Genomic DNA, 16,161 nt, shown 5'->3' with positions numbered 1-16,161 from the left:
TGTCTTTCCTTGGTGCCTCTGGTTTCTTGGGTAAGGACAGAGGTAAATATTTTTGGTGGCTACTTGAAAGCCTCATCTCCCATTCTGGCACCTCGGGCAGCAACTACTGCCCCCACCCCAGCCTGTGCCACTCTAACAAAAAGGAGCTGCCTCTTACCATTTGTACCATAATAAGAACACCAAGCTCTTACAGAGCGCTTTTTGCTTTAAGCATTTTACAAAGGTCAGTCTCATTATCCCCATTTTACAGATGGGGAAACTCAGGCACAGTGAAGGGATGTGACTAGTCCAAGATCGCCCAGGAAACCAGTGGTAGATTTGGGCATTGAATCCAGGTTCCCTGTGTCCCTGCCCAGTGCCCTATTCACTGATCCTCAGAGATATTTAGGTGCTTTACTTCTGTCGATTTCAGTGGGAGTTGGGCACCTAAATTTACTTGTGAGGATCTGGGTCTAAACCATGTTGCCTCCTCAACAGTGCCCTGAGCTTGGCCAGGCCCTTACATGCTCCTGTGTCACAATTAATAATAATGATTATTTCTGTAGCTCTGTTCAGGCTCCTGGTGTTTTGTTCAGGATGATCTTTCATGCACATTGGAGCCTGGCCTCACTGAGCCCTGGAGCAGCGCTGGGGTATGTTTCAGTAGGATGCTATGAAATCCCAGTTTGTGCGGAGCATTTACGTTTGCACGTGTATTGTATTACTCTGGATTAGCGAGGGCACAGTGTGGTTTATTTCATGAGGATAAAGAGCCGGGATGTTATGTGGAGTGTGGTATAAACTCCTGGATGGATATATTGGTTTTGTTACCAGTTTAGGTTTCAATTCAGAGTTTCTTAGAGATCTAATCATTACATTGGGATGACCCTTTTGAATCCTGGCCACTCTCACTTAGCTATGCATCATTCCTAAGAAATAAACTGAATTGTGTGCATTTACACTGTGGGTTTTCATGGTGAGATTTTAAAGCCTGAGATCTTCTCTGCTCTGCATGGCCAGAAATGATCCCATGGCGCTTTCCACACAAGTAAGAGTTTGCCCAGGTGTCTTGGCCAAAATTTGCCTTTCCTCCACATCTGCAGGGCTGCTGTCTGCATCATTAATCTCCCCAATGCACCGCTCCATCCCAGAAGAGGCTGCAATTCAGAGATGCTGTGTGTATATCGGCCCTGATACTGCAAAGGGACCCACAAGCACGTATTCCCTGAAGTCAGTGAGTCTTCGCATGGGTCTGCACTTGGGGGTGCCTTTCCAGGCTTGGGGGCCATTAGGATAAAAAGCACTCCGTACACACTGTGAGCTTGATTCTGCACTGGTGCAGCCATTTCCTGTTGTGCAAAGCAGGTGTAAAGTTCTGTCATCACTCAGTGCGAGAGGAGAATTCTGATCTGGCAGCTGTTTACAACCTCTTTCCACAAGTATAAGTGACTGCCCAAGGTGCAGTGCGGGGGATCAGACCCTGGGAAAGTATTGCTATCTGATTCCAGTGCGGGTGTGTTCCACATCTCTAAATCTGGTCTGAACAGCTGCAGCTTTTACCAAAATCCTAATAAACAGTAAAGAGCCATAAAAGAGATAATTTCCTTTCCCAGAACCAAGCATTTTTCTTCAGGCCTCTGAAGTCCCTAATTTCCTCTAAATTTTGATAGCTTTCCCCTTCTTGTCAGAAGGCCTTTATTGATGGACTTTATAGTTCCCACTCCCACCCCTTAGCATATCAGTGAGTGGGAGGATAGTTCAGTATGTCAGGTTTCCTAACATGGTCTCTTAAAATGCACACTGTTTTGCATGACCGCACGGCCGAGCTAGACCAGACCAGGAGGGAGTTAGCAATGTTGAGTGCTGGGATAGAATTCATGCTCTGCTCTTCTCTTCTGACCCTTGTCTTTGGCGCAGATCCTAGGGTGGAGGCAGACAGGGCACAGTGAGAAATCTGGTTTTCTAGGGCATGGAAATCCTTGTTGGCCCATAATTTTTAACTTTCTGCTTTTTAGTTGAAGGTATTTCTCCGGAATAGCTCTTTAAATACCATTGTGCCCTCTTCAGATGGCCCTGTCCCCATTCCGATTGGCGGAAGGCGAGATTGTATGAGAGAGGAATCTGATTAGGCCCTCGTTTTGTGTCCGAAAGGGCCCCTGAATTCTCCAATGTCCACAGGGAATGCAAGACTTTTCTGTTGGACAGCTCCTCTGAAGAGCACAGCGTGCAGGCTGGACATATGTCTCTGTGCACGTGTGTCGTCTCACTTGTTTGTAACCCAGAAGGGCCAATCTCACAGTCATAGAATCAAAGAATATCAGGGCTGGAAGGGACGCCAGGAGATCATTTAGTCCAACCCCCTGCTTAAAGCAGGACCAATCCCCAGATAGATTTTTGTCCCAGATCCCTAAATGGATTGAGGATTGAACTCACAACCCTGGGTTTAGCAGGCTAATGCTCAAACCACTGAGTTATCCCTTCTGACTGGGGAGCATCTCAACTGAACATCAGCGGGAATTTTGCCTAATCAGAGGAAAATTAGGAAGCAGTGGGGCCCACTGGATGGAACCATAGTGTAGGAACCAGAAGACCTGGGTTCTATCCCTAGTGCTGACCTTGAGCAAGTCTCTCTTCTTCCCTCCTTTCCTTTGTCTTGTCTATGTAGACTGTAATCTCTTTGGAGCAGAGACCATCTTTTACTATGTGTTTGTATTGTGCCTAGCACCAGGGGGTCCTGAGCTTGGTGGTAATAGTACCGACTGCTGGATTGGGCTCATCATGGGGTGCACACATGAGTTCATCTGGAATATATCGTATCTGGGGGGGTGCAGTTAGCATTATTCTGCAGGCATAACTTTGTAGGGAATCGCACTGTAGCACGGCTACCCTTTTCTAGGATTGGCTAGACTGGTGGTTTTTGAGATTCCCTCACTGCTGCTTCGCAGGTGGACAGCTGTGGTGGCTGATAGTGTCTTCGGCTCATGTGCAGCTTGCCAGCAGACTGTGATTTTTTGCAGCATGACTTTGCCATTTTCAGATTGGGGGACTGGAACATGCTTTCCTGAGGGTGGCCCTCCAGGAACCTCTACCTGCAGAACACAGTGGGTTGGGTTGCCATGAGCACACACAACACCTGTGTTCTTTGTTCTTCGCTGGCTACTGGTTCTGTTCCCGATCCAATTAAAGGTGCAGGTGGACAATCTTAAAACCTTCTGGTCTTGGATCTGGTTACCAAAGGGATTGTTCCTCCATGATCCCGCTGTCACATTGGAAGTCCAAAGAGATACATGTGATACGAGAATTCCAAAGATGGCAGAAGCAAGATATTCTCAGCTGAAAGATCCCATCTTTGCAGCTCACCGTCCCTGGTAGAGCCCCAAACTGTTAGGTTTAATCAGGCTTTTGACTAACTATACTTCTTGTTATCAATTTGGGGCAGGAGGGTTGCTTTGTTTGCTTTAATGGAAAACTTTCAGAGGGTTTAACTAAGAGCAGGACACTCTGTAAATGAGGTTGTCATCTCCCTTGGGATTTGGGACTGCATTCCTATTGGCCACGTCACTTTCCTCACTTGCACTGCCTCCCACCAGCTTTAACCCCCTGCCATCCACTGCCACTGGCTTTTGCATGAGATCCCTTTCATGTCTAGCTAGTTGCTATGGCTGCTGGCAGTCTGCTACCTTCTGGTCTCTGGGAGCCATAAGTGAAGGTGTTTTTGTAGCATGGAGTAAACGTTGCCTCCTCCTTGTGTGGCGCATCCAAGCCTCACGCAATCAATACACACCGCTGGTGTTTCATCTTGCAAATGGGCCTGGATTTGATGGGATGAGAGGCTGCATTTCTTCTTGTCCTCTTTGAAAACAGCTTTTTCCTTTGTATAGCTTTTTACTACAAAGGGGAGGGCTCGGTTGTAGGCGTTTTCTTGCTTTGCATGTATTTGTGTATGTGCGTGTGTTCTCCATATATCTTTTGTTGCCCCTTCTGTTTAAAAAAAAGTCAGTTTCATCTCTGGAATTGTTTTGTGATATGGAGACTTTCATCTCCTCATATTCTCTTGGGTTTCTTTTCTTGAGGAGTATGTTTTGTATCCTTGCTTCAGTCTTTGCTAAATTGCCGGAGCGATACCTCTTTAAAGGATTAGTGTGCACGCTGGGACGCAACCTTGCGATGGAAAACAAACTGGTTCCACTTTGCATAAGCTCGTCTTGCCAGCCCCTGATTCCCCTACCGAATGTACATGTTCCTGACCCGTGCCTAGGCAACTGTTTTGCCTTCGCTCTCCCAGGGAGAAAGCCTGGTCAGCTGCTCTGAACAAAGGCGGAGCTAGGAAAGGGAGAGAGACGGTGAGGTTGGAATCTTGGCTTGTTGACCCTCTGTTCTACTTTGCTGAGAGATTAGATCCCAGCTGGAGACTTGTTAAGAACGCAGGCTGAGATTCTGTCCTTCTCCTCCAGCAGGTGCTGCCCCAGAAGGCATAGCCCAAGGGAAAGAAGGTGGAAGGTACTTTCAGACACCTTTGTGCCCTGGGATGCTTGGCTGTTCTAGCACTTGATGTGATCTTCAGTAGAAATTGGAGCAATCAGAGCTGCCCCCACTCTCACCCCAATCCACTCTCCTTCTGCTCCAGCTCCACCCACGGTATTTTCACTGAGCTGGGCTTTGCTTCGCAACCCCTTGTGGCTGGTCTGTCACCCCTACATGCTGCCACATGATAGTGTAGGGGCCAGAACAGTTGGCAGAATCCTTCCCAGACTGCAGGTCACTTCCATTTCTGTGGCATAATGAGGTTCCCATGTTTTCCCTAATTCCTAAAATGGGCATAATTGGTTTTCTGTACCTTTCAAGTCATTGAACCATGGAAAATGAAATGGCAAAATAACATTGACTCTAATTGCTATGCAGCAAGTGAGCACCCCTTCAGACGGTAAGACCTGAACACGCTTAAACACCCCATAATCTTAGCTGAGTTCATCCAAAGAGCTTAACAGACTTTGCAAACTAATCACAAATCACTGTGTGTGCCCACAGGAGGTGCAGCTCAAACCAGAACAGGGGTCCATCTAGCTCAGTGGACTCTGCCGCTGACAGAGGCCAGGCACAGATGGTTCAGTGTAAGGTTAAAAACAATCGTACTGTGTGGGCTTGATCCGGGAAGGAGGTGAGTTCCGTTGACTCCCCATCTTCAATGGGAGTGGAGGGGTGCTGAGCTCCTCATAGGACCTGAGCTCTTACGGATAACTTTGCCATCTATTATGGTTGGATTATATGCCCTAACGTGTTTATATGCCTAATAATTGCTTTTTAACTCGTCTAATTGTAGCTGTTCTCGTTACTCAGATGAAGATCAGTCTGCGTCTTTGGGGCTGCGTTTGTGTCCGGGACATCAGAACATGGCGTAAAGTAGATGTGGCTCAGGTGCTCTTACCATTGTGTTAGGTGACATGGCAATAGCAATAAAACTGAGCCCCGGCTTGGCTACGTCCTTTACCCTGGCTACCGATGGAGGAGTTGTACCCCTGGGGAATTACGGGTTCGAATTTCTTAGTTTAGGCAGGAGCTGAAATGCAGCCGCTTTTGGAGAACTGCTTTCACTACCCCAATGTCTTGGCCAAATTCCAGCTCAGCTAATGGTGTTTCTACACCCTAAGAGTCTCCCCTCTCACTTCAGCTGGATACAGTAGTCTTCATTTTGCGTCGGTTCCATAGCGTGGCTTTGCACTATCTTGGCAAAACATATTTAACAGACATTTGATTTGTCCACACTGAGCAGGCAAGCATCTTAGGCCTGCGTTATTAAATAACAGATTCAGATAAAGCACCTTGGACCAGAGCCTCAGCTGATACAGATGAAGGTGCAGCTGCTTTGACTGCAATGGATTGACATCAGCTGGAGATCTGGCCTGATACTGTATGTGAGATAGGTGGGGTGATGGAGGCTATCACAAGGGTCTGAACCTCTCTGGTAGGGTGGATGAAAAAAGGGATTTCTCCGCCTTTTAAAACTTTTAGCCAGGCGGAAGCTGGTTTCCTATTTAGTTCGCTCCTGGGTTTTTAAATCACTTGCAGTGACTTTGACTCCTAAGTAAAATGTGTGAACCAAGTGGCATCCTGGAAGGAAGGATTTGCTTCACGATTGGCCTGATCCTGATCACATCAAAGTCAATAGGAAAGCACCTGTTGAGTTTAACAAATTCTTAGTAGGAATTTGGCTGATTTGGGCCAGATTTGATGCTGATTTGTAAGCCCACAGAGCTTGGTGGAGGTCACAGTGTTGTTGTAGCCATGTTAGTCTCAGGATATTAGAGAGACAAGGTTGGTGAGGTTCATTGGACCAGTATCTGTTGGTGAAAAAGAGACACTTTCAAGCTTTCTTTCTTTCTTTCTTTCTTCTTTCTTTCTTTCTTTTCTTTCTTTCTTTCTTTCTTTCTTTCTTTCTTTTCTTTCTTTCTTTCTTTCTTTCTTTCTTCTTTCTTCTTTCTTTCTCTTTTTTCTTTTGTCTTTCTTTCTTTCTTTCTTTCTTTCTTGTGACTTATGACTGCAGACATATTGATGGGCCAGTTCACCTTGAATTGTCCCATAGATATGCAGTTAACTACATATCTACACAATCTATTCCACTTTTATTTAGCTGGACACTCTGTAATGTCCACACTGCAATTAAAACCCCACGCTTGGCCCATGCCACTGACTCCAGGCTCACAGACTCAGTGCGAAGAGGCCTGTTTAATGAATTGAGACTTTCTTTTTCGGCTCAGCCTGGGACTTAAGACCTTTGTGAGGTGGGAGGGGGCACCAGAACTCAGGTTGCATCCAAGCTGGACATCTAGACCACGTTAAAGCCCTTTGCTAGAGCCCCAGGAGCCAAAGTCAGTCAGTCTGGCAGAAGGTCAGCTGCAGGTGACTAATTGCAGAGTATACATAACCCTCTGACTACCATTTCCCAAAGGTGCGTAAAGGGTCTGTGGAGCTCACAAAGTTTGTCTCTTGCTCTCTCCTTCTCTTCCACCAAACGGAAGTTGGTCCAATTCAAGATATTACCTTGCCCTTTTGTCTCAGTGGAGGTGTAGTTAGACAAGGATTTGGTCCATAATGTTTAAATTATAAAACTCCTTAATATGGGTTCTTCCAAAGCCATGGAATTCAGTGAGTGGTCTTTCCATTAACTTCAGTGGGGGCTTTGACACAGTCCATTCTGTGGTTTTTGGTTTTAGAAATGAATGCGGGCAACCAACGGATGAGATCAAAAAATGGGTTAGAATAATAATACTTTGTATGTATACAGCATCCTCCATCCAGTCATCTCAGAGTACTTTACAACACTGATTCGTGATGGATTAAATCTGTCAATCGGTAACGTGGCATTATCCTATTTTGCAACTGGGGAAACTGAAGCACATAGAATTTATATGGCTTATTTGAGGTTCCCAGTCCTGAGTGTTTTAACCATGATCCATTCTTCCCCACCAAAAGGTTCGCTCACTTATCTGAACCTTATCTTACTATCCAAACCACTTGGTCTGTAGACCAGTCTGTAAACAAGTAAGGGCAGGCTTTCTCCAGAGATATCAAGTAATTCCTGATTCCCGCCAGACCAGAAATACTGCAAGAACATTGTTCCTTGCTGTACATCTACCTCCAGCCCAACGCAACAGTAGGAGTACAAGGGTGAGCAAAAAAGACAGAACTGAAACTGTTTATCCACGTCATCTGAATGTTTCTGGCTCTCCCAGGATGAGGTAGCAGCTGTCTTTGTTCTACGTGTGTCCAGTGCCAAGCACAATGGGGCTTGGAGCACTTCCTTAGGCCCTGTAGGTTCTACTGCCATACGAACAATAAATAATAACTCAAACACAACTGTTTTTGCAGGTTATTTGGGGGGATGGTTCCAATTGGCTTTCCTGGTTCAGCCTTCCCTGCTGGAGAGTCACTGTGATGATTGGTATTGCAGCTATGCCTGGAAGTCCGTGTCAGCAATTAGGGCCCCATTGTGCCAGGCTCATAATGAAAAGGTGGTCCTTGCCCCAGAAGAGCTTACAATCTAGGTAACAAATGGTGTCTGATATGGCAATGCCATGATAGGTTCATAAACAGTAGTTGTCTTACTGCTGGGCTGATCCTGCTCTTGCTGTTTGGGTCACTGCTGAATTCGATGGGAGCCAGATCAAGTCCTCTGGCAACATTCCTGGCCCCTCATTCCCATGTTGCAAAGGTGGTGGAAAATAATGCATCAGGAGGTGCTGTAAGGTAGTTCTCAAAGAGGAGGTGGAATTGTTTACATGGTGCGTGCCTGCGATTTCATATGTTTAACAACCAAGCCAGTTGACTCACAGATAACTTATAGGAAACGTTGCAGGAAAATCAAGGAACGTTGGCAGGTCCCAGCAGATGGTGTCATGGAACAGCACCTCTGGTAGATCACACTTTTTTGATCATTAGCCCAGACCTTATGTAAAGTGGTGGCTTTACTCCATAGACAGGATATGCACCGACCAATGTTGGATGTGTGCTGCTCTCGCCACAGTGAGACAGTAAGCATCCATGTGCCGCTCGCTGCCTCCTGAAAGGCTGGAATTCTCAAGGAAGCAGAGGTTAAAACAACGCTGCCGTTTTTTTCTAAACAACTCTCAGATGAAGGATATGCAAAGGGTTCAGACTAAAACCTGCCTTCCAGTCAGGAGCTGCCAGAGTCTGTTACTGAGCTGTTTCCACATCCTCGGGGGGGGGGTTTCTCTCCTCTGCTGTCCTTTATAACAAGCTGCTGAAGACATGGCTCTCACGTTATGGTATGGATGTGTGAATTAATGAGGAGATTTTCGAGTGCGATGAAGAAAATAGAGGCTCCCAGCTTGTCTGTCAGAGCAAGTCACGCTGGATGCACCCAGGTTTAATATACATACCACTAGCCTAGCAAGTCTTTCTTCGGACTTCCTGATGGAGAGGTGAGGGGAATAAAATCCCCAACCTGGCCAAAAATGCACACACGATGAGGGTGCCTGCGCCTGGTATCAAGGAGGAGATGTGTAGGGAGGAAAGGGGAAATTCACATCCCTTTATTCAAGCCACAGGCCAGATCCTCGGCTGGTGTAAATCAACGCAGCTCCATTGGCTGCTCTGAGGATCTGGAGGCTCTTGTGTTCTGGTAACAGGGTAGCATTCCTCAAAGTGCCAGCTTGCCATTAATGTCAGCGTTTCGGATGTGCCGGTGCAAGTGTAAGGACCAAGCTGCATTCTGTCCCTTGTACCTAGCTGGCCGCACTGAGGTGGCTCATTACTAGCACTGAAAGGGGGATGGATCTGTGTGTCTGTCTGCCTGGAGCATCCCATGCTGGAACATGATGTGTTTATATAGTTTATTTTGCTCTGATTTTGTCCTATATGAAGGGTCAGAACATAAGAATGGCAATACTGGATCAGACCAAAGCTCCATCTAGCCCAGTATCCTGTCTTCCAACAGTGGCCAAGTCCAGGTGCCCCAGAGAGAATGAACAGAACAAGTAATCATTAAGTGACCCATCCCTTGTCTCCCATTCCCGGCTTCTGGCAATCAAAGGCTAGGGAAACCCAGAGCATGGGGCTGCATCCTTGACAATCTTGGTTAATAGCCATTGATGGACCTGTCCTCGCCTATCCTTTGCCCACTTATAGAGTCCAGCACTCAGCTCAAATGTGGTGTTCTTCAACAGTGTGTGGCGGGGAGAAAGATCATCTCCCTTTCAAGCTACAGCGCAGCAGCAGAGCTCCTCCACACCCCCAATGCAACCTCCGGCAACCTCATTTGCAAACTCACATGTTCTGTGCCTTATTTTACATTGCCCTGCACCTGCGGGCAGAAACTTTGCCAGGAGCATAGAACACTCTCGGGAGAGTGTATTGCCCCTGTTTAAGCCTTAAAGTGGAGGGGACGGGTCTGATTAGGCTGATGGATACGTTATTATTAGTAGAACTACAGTAGTACCTAGACGCTTCCGCTAAGATTGTGGCCTCATTGTGCTGGGCACTGTCCAGACACAGAATAAGAGAGAGGCCTGGCCACAAAGAGCATAAGCCCAAAACCTCGGAGGTATATAGGCATCTAATTGCCATGGCAATCAATGGGAGTTTAGTGCCTACATTCCTTTGAGGATCAGGGCTTTGCAGTCTAAATAGACAAATGCTGGGAGAAGAAATGGAGCCTTATCCAAGGTGGCTGGTAGAGCCAGGAATAACACCCAGCTTGACCAAGTCCTAACCAGTGCCCCAGCCATTGCACCACACCTGTTTTGCTCCTCCTTTACCTGAAGCCCCAGTCTCCCAGTCACTCCTTGATGGGGGTAGACTCTTGATTTCTAGTGTCAATTTGCCAGTTGGTGGAACTCGGCTGAGCCGTCATTTCCTCCAAGGTGATGCTCAGAAGGGTAGCTTGCAGTTTGTCATCCTTGCCCTTTCTACCAGTAGCAATTGCTGTCATGAGTGAGTAATCGGTTATTACTATTAAAGCCACAGGGAATGTTATGAGATTATTTTACAAGGGAGGGGGGCGGGAAATCATTTTATAAAGTGAAGGTCACCAGTGTCCCTCCTGCTCTTTAACAGAAGGTAAATATGTTAGCCTGACGGTTGTTCTTTCAGAGGAAAAAAGACAAAAAAGCAATGCAAGTAATAGGCGGTAGCCAGGATCCGATTGTTGCTCTGCCTTCCCTGACATGAGAGTGAGTTTACAGAAGTGAGGCTAGACATGTTGTGTAATCATTCCCACTGGAGCGCTATAAAGCAAAAGAGAGATCTCAGTGTGTGCCGTGGATTCATATTGATTTTTGAAATCAGAAATAAAACTAAGTGAGGCAGAGTCCAGGAGAGAACAGAGAGACGTGTCACCTCATATATTCTCCTAGATTCTTGGAAACAGGTGACCTTGTGGTTGCTTTTATCTCTGACATCACTTTACTCTCCATGACAACCCATCATATCACCACACTCAGGTGGGCTGGAGGTAAAAGCAACCTGTAAAAGCCAACCTTTCTGGCCGGGAGGAGAAATATATTGCCTCACTTTGATTTGTACTCAATGCACCACCATTGAGAGTCTGATCTGGCTCCTGTACAAGTCAAGAGGAAGACACCCATTGACTTGAATGGGAGTTGGATCAGGCGCTGACCCTAACCCCCCAACTCTGTAAAACAAGGTGAACTATCAAATGCCCCAGGAAATGGAACATTGGGATTCAGAATCTGATAGGGATCCAATTTCATTCTTGAGAAAAACAGTTGCTTTAAGAGCCACCTCTCGTTATAGACCATGGGAGTTTTGCCATTGGCTTAAATAGGATCGGAGCAAGAGAGGGGACAGCTTTCTGATTCCGACAGCTGAGGGAAGAACTAGGGTGTTGTCCATTTTTGATTGGGTTTTGACCAATAGGGATGAATTAGTTGCAAATGTGAAGATGGTCGGGAACTTGGGAGAAGTGATCATGATCTGATAGAATTCAAGATCCTATGGAAAGGAGGACATGAGAAATAGTAGGCAAGGTCCCATGGCAAGACCAATTAGGAAGAAAAGAGTTGAAGGGGGCTGGCAATTCTTAAAAGATGTAATACTGGAGATTCAACATCATGCTGTTCCAACGCAGAGAAAAGATAAGATCTGCAGGAGGCCAATGTGGCTGCACAAGGAGCGTTTTAACTGTCTAAAAAACCAGAGGATCCATACAGGAAATGGAAGGAGAGGAAAGTCACCAAGGAAGTATACCTAGGAATAGCATGAGCATGTAGGGACAAAATCAAAAAAGCCAAAGCAAAGAATGAATTACAACTGGCAAGAAATGTTGGAGACCACATGAAGTGGTTCTTCAAATATGGTAGACAAAAAAGAAAGCTCAAGGATGGTGTGTGTCCACTGCTTAGTGGAGAAAGTGAGCTGGTAACATGATAGGAAGACAGAGCTGCCCCATGCCTACTTTACTTGAGTCTTCTCTCAAAAAAATAACGTGTGATCGGATGATTAGAGAAGTTACATAGACAATAAAGGGAAGGGTTTGCAGATCTTCTGATCAATTTGAATTCAAATAAGTGGCACTGGATGCTATTCACCTAAGAGTACTGAAGGAATTACCTGAAGAACCCTGGGGGCTACTGGCAATAACATTTACAAACTCATGGGTGACAGGAGAAGGTTCCGGAAGACTGGAGAAGGGCTAACGTAGTGCCTATCTTTAAATGTGTGGGAGGGGAGCTGGGGAGCTATCGATCAGTTAGCCTCACTTCAATACCTGGGAAGCTACTAGAGCAATGTATAAAACATTCAGTTTGCAAATAGCTGGAGGACGAAGGGGTAATCACTATCAGCCAACATGAATTTACTAAGAACAATCATGCTAAACAGCTTGATTTCCTTCTTTGGCAGGATAACTGATCTGGTGGATAGAGGCATACGAGGGACATAATATACCAGGACTTCAGCAAGGCTTTTGGCACAGTCCCACATGACATTCTGATCGGTAAGCTGGAGAAATGCGGGCTCCGCAGAACTACCATTAAGTGGCTGCATAATTGGTTAAACAACTACAAACAAAAAGTAACTATTAATGGAATGATGTTGGATTGGAGGGAGGTCTCAAGCGGGGTTCCACATGGATCTGTTCTGGATCCAGTTGTTTAACATCTTTATTAATGACCTGGATGTCGGTATAGAGAGCATACTGATCAAGTTTACAGATGACACAAAGGTGTGGTGGTGGGAGGGGGTTGCCAATACTTTGGAGGATAGAGATAAAATTCAGAGGGATTTTGATAATTTGGAACTAGAGACAACAAAATGAAATTCAGCAAAGACACATGTAAATGCTACACTTAGGGAAGAAAAGCCAAATGCACAAAAGTGGAATGGGGGAAAACTAACTTGGCAGCAGTACTGCTGAGAAGGATCTGGGAGCTGTGGTGGATCACAGCCTCAACATAAGTCAGCAATGCTGGTTGTAAAAAAAAGCAAATGCAGTTTTGGGTTGCATCAACAGAGGTAGCGTATGCAAGTCACGGGAGGTGATAGTACTGCTCTGCTTGGTACTGGTTAGGCCTCAGCTGGAGTGCTGTGCCCAGTTTTGGTCACCAATGTATAGAAAGGGTGTAGAAAAACTGGAAAAGGTCCAGAGTTGAGCAACAAAGATGATCAAAGGGATAGAATGCAAGCCATCTGAGCAAAGGCTGAAGGAACTGTGTATGTTTAAGCCTGGTAAAGAGGAGTTTAAGGGGAGATATGATAATGGTCTTCAAATACTTGAAAGGCTGCCATAAAAAAGGTGGAGAAAAGTTGTTCTCTTTTGCCCACCAAGGGCAGGACCACAGGCTATGGGTTCAAACTACATTATAGCAGATTTAGATTAAATCTCAGGAAAAACGTCCAAACTGTAAGGGTAGTAGGACAATGGAACAGACTGCCTAGGGAGGTTGTGGAAACTTCTTCACTGGAGGTTTTCAAAAGGAGGCTGGAGAGCCAACTATCTTGGGATGGTTTAGACACAACAAATCCTGCATCTTGGCAGAGGGTTAGAATAGGTGACCATTGTGGTCCCATCTAAACCTTATGGTTCTATGATCTGGCCTTAAATCAATCATATAACACTTTAAAATTGAGAGACAGTGTTGCCTAGCAGATAGTGCATTGGACTGGGACTCAGGAGACCTGGGTTCTATTCCCATCTCTGCTATTGGCATGCTGGGTGACCTTAGGCAAGTCACCTCTTTGTGCCTTAGTTTCCCCATCTGTAAAATGTAGATAATGATGCTGATCTCTTTTGAAAAGTGCTAGGAATTATTTAAGAACTGCTGTTTTTAATAGTAGCTCTTATAGGTATTATTAATTATAGGGATTGCTTTTGTAATCTATCAGTTATTTTCAAGTTATTGGTGTTGGAGAGGGTGTATGTCAGGGCAGATTTTGTCCCTTCATTTTGTGCAGTCTTTGTTTTTGTTTTGGAGGAGCTATTTGCGAGGTCGGTGTTTTCCTGGCCCCAGTGGTATGGCTCCTGTGGGGAGAAGGAGTGATGCTCATTCTTGGAACCGTTTTCCTTCAGCTCACCAGTTGCAAGCCAGTGTTGTCAATCATAGGTGGAACCGGACAAGGTGATTTTGTTTCAGTGACCATCCATCCATCAACAGGGAGTCAAGGACACATACCCCGTGTTGCAAAGGAAATGCATGAATATAACACAGTATTTCCAATAATCAAACCCAGAGTCCTGCTGCAATCCTCAGCAACAGTTATATAGAGTCACACAAATGGTAATATCACCCCGCCCCCTTCCATTGTCATTGTTATTACCTGGAAAAGAACAATTCCAGGGTTTCTTTTCCCCTTCCACACTATGAGTTCACTACAAAATTTTCTAGGAATGTAAAATGAGGCAGCCCACAGAAAGAGAATGCACAAACAGAGCCTTCCTGAAGAAGCCATTATGTAGCATTCAGAAACGAGGAGACAGCTAATAAAATTACATTGACATTATTCCAGTAGCTTGGCGCTTAGCGAATGACTCCCTAGAAGTACCTAAGACAGATAAGACAGGGAGATAGATTAGAATTTACTGGATGCTTTTGCCTCTACTTGAGTACAACAAGCTAACTAAAGTACAAAAAAATGCCCTATTCAGAATATGAGACTTTTTAGCATCTTGCCCAACCCTGAAAATTACAAACTATACTGCAGGATTTTCAATCAATGTTGGTTTATTCCCATTTGTCTGTAAGTGATTAACATAGATCTCAGTCACACATTCACTGGGGAGTGTCTGAGTTCAGGGCTACTTAAACAGTGGATCAGGAAAGACTCCCAGATGTACAGAAACTCTTTGCTTTTATGTCTCAGAGCATAAAGTGCTTTCTGTCAGGGTATAATATGGGTTATCTTGATTTGCCAGGAGGCAGTTCAGGTTTCTATCTCAGTCTGATTCCTCTGAGTATTTGTTTTAATAAAAAAGAATGATTGTGATGTCCAGGTTTCTAAAAACGTCTGCTATCAAGCATACAGAATACTTTCCATATAGCGTTTTAGTCCATATGGTTACTGCACAGTAAGGATAACACATTATTTGCATGTAATAATTATGCCTACCTCTCATATACCATTTTTAGGCACCATATGAAGGTCAGTATCATTATCTCTGTATTACAGATGGGGAAGGTCTGGAGGGGGGAAGCGACTTGCCCAAAGTCACACAGCAGGCCAGTGCAGGACTCAGGAATAGGCTCCTGAGTCTCTGTCTAGTGCTCTATCCAGTAAGTCACTTTGCCTCTCAGTTTTTAAGATTAAAATGCCCCATCTTGGCAGTAAAACCATAGACATTCTGAAGGAGCAGCTAGTACATGGATCCTTAGCGGCCTGCAGTGATGAATTAGACTGTGGGAGTCAAAGGATCTGTCCTGCTTGTTGTGTTAATCTGGCCTCCCTGGAAGATGAAGAATTTGTGGAATGTAATATTAACATATATGTACATATATTTACGTGTTCAGACCTTATGTTTGGGAAGAAAATCTTCTGGATGTGGCACAGTACAGTGCTGTAGGCAGCCCAAATGGGACTATGGCTCTAAGAGAGACGTGAGTTGCCCCTTTTGTCTCAATGGGATATTGATGGTACGTCACTTTAAATAGCAATATTGGTAGCTGTCAAAGGCTTTGTGTATACTGGGGGGTTGCTCAGATTCCAACCAGAAACGAGCATATCTGCACCAGTGAAAATCTCTAGCGTGGGCAGGCAAAGCTGCCCTTTGCGCTGGTGGAACTTCTGTTTGCACTGGTGGAGCGACTTTGCCTGTCTTCATGCAGTAGGGGTTTGCCTGCGTGCAGCTACACCAGTTGCAGATGGCAGGAATCAAGGTAAATCCCCAGTGTGGGCACGCACCGGCTGCTGATCACATCCAGGTAATGTGCCTGTCCCAGGAGGTGGGAGGCAGCAGTGTGGATATCAGGAGCGGCCACTCGCCATCCCAGTCAGATTAAAGGAGTTCACTTCACTAAACCTTGCAGTGCTGCTTTGTCTGCCCCTGTCCTCTGCCTGAGAGCAGGAGCCAAGGAAGGAGAAATTAGCCACTGCTGGGCTTCCCACACTGCTGTGCTCAGGACAGGTGGTCAGGAGGGAATGGAAGAGCTGATTTTGCTGTGCTTTTCACCTAGGACTGCTAGATGCCTCCCCTCCTTCTTCATCCTTTGCTCT

The sequence above is a fragment of the Gopherus evgoodei genome, chromosome 11, assembly GCF_007399415.2.
Source record: "Gopherus evgoodei ecotype Sinaloan lineage chromosome 11, rGopEvg1_v1.p, whole genome shotgun sequence".
Classification (NCBI taxonomy): domain Eukaryota; kingdom Metazoa; phylum Chordata; order Testudines; family Testudinidae; genus Gopherus; species Gopherus evgoodei.
The sequence above is the reverse complement of the archived record's forward strand: the minus strand, read 5'-3'. Positions refer to the sequence as shown.